The sequence below is a fragment of the Microtus pennsylvanicus genome, chromosome 15 (genome assembly GCF_037038515.1).
Source record: "Microtus pennsylvanicus isolate mMicPen1 chromosome 15, mMicPen1.hap1, whole genome shotgun sequence".
Taxonomy (NCBI): domain Eukaryota; kingdom Metazoa; phylum Chordata; class Mammalia; order Rodentia; family Cricetidae; genus Microtus; species Microtus pennsylvanicus.
The window spans coordinates 54,292,189-54,298,370 of record NC_134593.1 but is presented as its reverse complement, the minus strand read 5'-3'; the positions used below and the strand labels follow the sequence as shown (position 1 = coordinate 54,298,370).

The 6,182-nt window shown below is 38.7% G+C and overlaps 1 pseudogene; it reads right to left on the bottom strand.

Annotated features, from left to right (window-relative positions):
* Positions 1–5,230: 5,230 nt before the first annotated feature.
* Positions 5,231–5,771, bottom strand: LOC142835687 (large ribosomal subunit protein uL23 pseudogene; annotated as a pseudogene).
* Between the last annotated feature and the right edge of the window lie 411 nt (positions 5,772–6,182).

Genomic DNA, 6,182 nt, shown 5'->3' with positions numbered 1-6,182 from the left:
GAGAGTTAGCCAATAAGAGGCTAGAGCTAATGGAACAAGCAATGATTTAATTAATACAATTTCTGTGTGGTTATTTCTGGGCTAACCTAGCCTGGTGGCTGGGATGAACAAGCAACCCCCTCTTTTGCAACACAACTACATTGTAAAATATGGGCAATATTTTTAGCTTTTCAGCATCCTCTGTCTTCTCTTAGGAAAGTGTCAATCATAGGCACCTTGAGAGGTTGCTCTGAAGTCCATCACAGTGGCTTAGGGGTTACTGATCTCCCAACTACCACTTGATCTCTTCTGCCGGCATTGTCAAAACTGCAGTGTCTTTTCTGCTCTAATGAACCACATCTGGGAAATTCATTAGCAGGTTGCCTAAAGTGGAATAAAATCTGTTTGTTATTTGCATTAAGCCAACTAATAATCTACATAGCATTATTGAATGCTAACTAAGTGGTAGCGGTATACTAGGAAGCCAGGAACATAGGAAGTTTATGCAAAACTTGATTGCTCAGAAATCAGAAGACTCAAGTTTGGACCCACTTTAGTGAACTGTTTATTTTTGTTTTTTGCTAAATTTAAATGTGGGAGGGGCTTTATTTAAGTAGGAAAGAAAAAACGTCAGTATCAAAGTAGAGTGATAAAGGAGGGTGAATTAACACTAAGGATGTCTTAAATAGTCACAAGAAATCATATTGATATTTATTTATCTAAGATTACATATATACAAGTCTATATTATACAAATACATAATGAGTTTAAATGACATTTTACAGCCTAGGGTAACAATGATTCCTGAAAGAGTCTTAAACTCTCTAACAAATAAAAACCACAATACCAGACATGAGAAACCTCCTGATTAGAAAAGTTGGTTACCCCACTCAAAATAATGTTTTCTAGCTCCATCCATTTTCCTGCAAAATTCAAGATATCATTATTTTTTCTGCTGTGTAGTACTGCGTTGTGTAAATATACCACATTTTCTTTATCCATTCTTTGATCGAGGGGCATTTAGGTTGTCTCCATGTTTTGGTTATGACAAACAATGCTGCTATGAATATAGTTGAGCACATGTTCTTGTGGCATGGTTGAGCATCCTTTGGACATATACCCAAAAGTGGTATTACTGAGTGAGGCAACCCAGACACAGAAAGACAATTATCACATGTATTCACTTGTAGGTGGTTTTTAAACATAAAGCAAAGAAAACCAGCCCACAAATCACAATCCCAGAGAACTTAGACAACAATGAGGACATTAAGAGAGATATACATAAATCTAATCTACATGGGAAGTAGAAAAGACAAGATATCCTGAGTAAATTGGGAGCGTGGGGACCTTGGTAGAGGGCTAAAGGGGAGGGGAGGGGAGAGCATGGGAGGGGAACAGAGAAAAATGTAGAGCTCAATAAAAATTAAAAAAAAAAGAAAAATAGAAGGTATTCTTAAAGTAATATGGGCTATTGCTGTTTGTTGCCTTTAAATACCTTCTAGAGGTTGAAGATAAATCCCCATTGCTAAAGACATCATATATGTCAGACACAAGATACACAGAATCCCAGCTGAATCTGACTTGTGTTGAGAGCAGTGAGACCCCAGATCCTGAATTTCTTGTAATCCCCTGATCTGAGTGCCTACAGCTGCTCTGAGCACGAGACTTTCAGGAGTTCCTGATGGCAGGAGAGTGGTTTCTGGTGGTTTGGCTGGGGTGTGGCTATCTCTATATAATCTGCCCCTGAACACAATAAAGGGGGCATTCTTGGGGAATTCAAGGATGGTCCGTGTCGTTGTCTCTCTGTCTCTGTGTGTCTGTGTATTTTAACCTCCAGCCCCTTGCCCGAAACTCGGGAACTGGGTGCCAGCGCACAGAGCGCAAACATGGGGGCGCAGTGTGGGGCAACTTGAAAGTGTCCTCTCTGACAAATAGCTTTAGTAGCATCAGAAGGAGCTCTTCACGCATTCAAGGGAAGGAAGCAACCGATAGTCCTACCTAACTGTAAGTCTATGAATTACGATTTCAACTAACATAGTTATGATAATGGTAAGGGCTGCAGTAGTGGTATCCATATCTTTGCAGTAACTACCAGCTCTCTAATTGGATTTAAGCAAGAGAGAAGTTATGACTGGTACTGCAAATCTGACCTTCTACCCATAGCTAGTGTGTTCATAAATCTTAGAAGAAAACCTATTACCAGCACCGTATTAAACCAGGATAATTTTTAATTCCTTTGTGTAAATACAGAGGACCAGGGCTTCAGAACCTTGCACTCAGTAGCTGTGTATTTTGTTCTGTGACGTTTAGAGTTGGCTATAGCATTTCATGACTGTAAATCCCGTACTTATAAGTTCAGGAAGAAGATTGCCTCGAGTCTAAGGCCAGACAGCACCACATAATGAGTTCTAGGATACTTTGGGTTATAGAATGAGACCCTATCTAAAAAGCAAACACTAAATGTCATAAAAATAACAACAAAACTCACTCCATTCAGTAACTGAATTAGTAACTGATTAAAACAAGTAAGTGTTTGATGCTATGAACATAATAGAGAACAGGAACAAAATTATTTCCTCCAAATATTCTGATATTACTATGTGGAAAGAAGAAAAGTAAAACTCCTTTTTTGTTGAGTTCTTCATTTCATTAATGTGAAGAAAAGCCGGATTTCTCTAAAACCTGTTCAGGCAAACCTTGCTGGCAACTCTTGTCTGGTTAATCGCGAGTTGTATCCTTAGCAGATATTAGTTGCAGCCTGGGAAGTAAGAAGATGATTTGACACAACAGGAGTGAAGCAATTTTTTTTTTTTTTTTTTTTTTTTAGTGAAGCAATTTTTGCTTTGCAAACTGGGACTAATCAAGGAAGCTGAGGTCAAGGGTATCCGGGTTGGAGAATTGTGTTCTTACATCTGTAGGTTGGAGAAGTCAAGTGCAGATGTTCTTCTGCTGCTGGAAGTTCGCTGGCACTAGGCTGTCCTGGGCAGAACTTCAGCTACTTTGACTGGTACTCAGCCTTGGGGCAGAGATTAAGAAGGTGCCTTCTCTAGCCGGGCGGTGGTGGCGCAAGCCTTTAATCCCAGCACTCGGGAGGCAGAGGCAGGCTGATCTCTGGGAGTTCGAGGCCAGCCTGGACTACAAGAGCTAATTCCAGGACAGGAACCAAAAAGCTATGGAGAAACCCTGTCTCGAAAATCAAAAAAAAAAAAAAAAAAAAAAAAAGAAGAAGAAGAAGAAGGTGCCTTCTCTGTCAAACTTCTCTGTTATCCTGGATATGAAAAGCCAGGGTGAAAAGAAGTTCTTTGTGTGTGCTCCCCCTACCCTGTGTGTCTGTGTCATGATTCATGGACATAAACAGAAAGAATAAAATCAAACAAAATATACTATATACTACATATTAGGTTTGATTGAAAAGACAAAATTAAGTTTTAATAATAATGCATTGGAAAATGAAAAAGAGAAAAAAAAACAGGAGGAATCTATTTTCTTGGAAGTCATTGCCTTCCAAGCTCAAATTCCATTTCAGCCCTTTGTTAGAGCCTACTTTTAGTCATAATCCAAAACTGAAGTCCTTAGACCAGCTCAGAAGCATTTTGTGAATGCTGGACCCACATGTCATTCATGAGAATTTTATCCTAGGTCCTGGATCCAATAGCAAGAAAGGGAATGTATTAATTTGGGAGAAGTATTATGGAAAAGATGGTGCTCATCTTTTTGTAAAGATATGTATGAAAAAATGTCATTTGTAATATTTCTTCTAATATATAAAATAAGTTAAATCATTGCCTGGAAGCACTACTACATTGTAATATTTCCTAGTTGGTTATTACCCTGACACTGCTAAATACCTCCATGTGTCAAAAACAGCATAGCCCTGAACTTGGAATTTTGGTCACTGGTAGAATGACTGCCTAGAAAGTCCAAGGCTTTGGGTTTAGTGCTCATGACTGAAAAAAAAAAAGACAAAACTCACCTAAAATCAATTAAAAAATAATTCTGATTTTTTTTCTAAATTTCACACTGTACTAGCTCTTTAGACTAAACACTATCCAAAAGTAATTGATCTTAATCAGTTAATATGAATGGGATAAGTAAACATTGAGACTTGAGTTTTTTTTTTTTTTCTCTATTTAAGGACAGGCTGGAAATGAATGTTTTAGAGTTGAATTTGCATCCTAAGGCAGCATGTCGTTATTTTGAATGAAGAGAAACATGAACTTCTCCTAGTTTTATTGATGACAGCATTTATACCGTGGACGAAGATTTTCTAAGATAAATTACACAATATCAGGGATAATCATGATGATCTTGTAGAAGAACTTATTAGATACAAAGGATTAAGTGACAGTTTAAAAAACATTTCTTAGAACTATCTAAACCCATCCTATTAGAAGAGAACGCATGATGCATTTAACTCTGTAGCTGCAGGTTTCTTAATCAGCTGATTATATCTATGGGTAGCTGACCTTAAATAAAAGCAATGTAGGAAATTCAATTATAAAATTGTAGAGTATTAAGCTGTCCAGGGAAAATCAGCTGTAAGGTCAAAGAGCAATGGGCCCGAGGAAACTGTAATGATTATAGAATAATTAATCTCATCTTTTGTCCACCTATATAGAGAGTACAGGACCATAGAAATGGCCATTGGCTTTGCCTTTATGACTTTTCTCTTGTGGCTGATCTTGAGAGCTAAGAGTTATTCAATTTAAAACTGAGATACAAAATTTCAGAGGTGGTATCTCAGTTTCACTAGGTTTTATCTTTATGGTACTAATTTCAGTTGCTTGATTTTAACAAAATCCAAAAATTTAATGTTTCCATGGATCCATGTGTACTCCCCGAGGGTACAACCCTCTTTAGAACTCAAGCAAATCCATTCTTTCAACTATGAAGTCACTGCATCCTGAGAACAAGCCACCCTCAAGAACAGGATTCTTCAATTTATTGGGCTAGAATATCTCTAGTCTCAAAGATCTAGCTTGCTTTACTTCTATTGCCCTTTTCAGTCATTGTGAAGTTTCCCTGGTATGATTCAATATATAGTTTAGGCTACACTATGTAGATGTTCTTTTTGTTTGGGGTGTTCAGGGCAGCATTGCATATAGTTTGAGTCTTCAGTGGACAAAGCATTGATTAAGCTCAAACCATACATCTCTCATGGTCTAAAATGTTTTATTGTCACTCCCGTATTTATTTATTTATTTATTTATTTATTTATTTATTTATTTATTTATTTATTTATTTATTTTTTTATGGTGAAAAAGTGTATATTTAGAATTAGCCGGCTGGGCTCAGTTTAGATGATTCCAATCTTGTTGGCAACATCCAGAGCATCATAATCAGGAGCCAACTGAACATACGCCTTCTTCTCTCTGTCGGGCCTTATGAGGGTGTTGACTTTGGCCACATCGATGTCATAGAGTTTCTTCACAGCCTGTTTGATCTGGTGCTTGTTGGCCTTGACGCCCACAATGAACACAAGTGTGTTGTTGTCTTCTATCTTCTTCATGGCTGACTCGGTGGTCAGGGGGAATTTGATGATGGCATAGTGGTCAAGCTTGTTCCTCCTGGGCGCGCTCTTCCGGGGGTATTTAGGCTGCCTTCGTAGCCGCAGGGTCTTGGGAGGCCGAAAGGTGGGCGATGTGTGGATCTTCTTCTTTTTGTGGCTGTGGACGCCTTTCAGCACTGCCTTCTTGGCTTTCAAGGCCTTCGCTTTAGCTTCGGCTTTGGGAGGGGCAGGAGCTTCCTTCTTCGCTTTCGGCGCCATCTTGACGAAAAGGGTGGCCTACTCTCGTTCCTCACTCCCGTATTTAAACACGTTTTGTAGAACTTTATTGTCCATGCAAGAAAGAGAGAAAGAAAATATCATTACTGGACAATCTGTTTCCCACATTAGTCCTATCGCTTGGGAAAGCTTCTTTTACTCTTATCTCTCAGACCACAGTCAATTGATTTTTGAATAAGTCAGGTTCTTGATTTGTCTTTCTGCCAACATTGTGCCTGCTTCAAATGGTTGGATGCTGCCCCAGAACCATTCCCAATCCCTGTGCCCAACTGAACACTTTCAGATTTCCCTCCAATCAATAAGTAGGTCTGAAATGAAATTCCTGCTAATAAGACAAATCTTGTGCAACATCATCAGAAATTTCCACCCTTGCCCCTTTAATAACAGACAAGATCCACAGCAAGAAGCCACTGCCTAA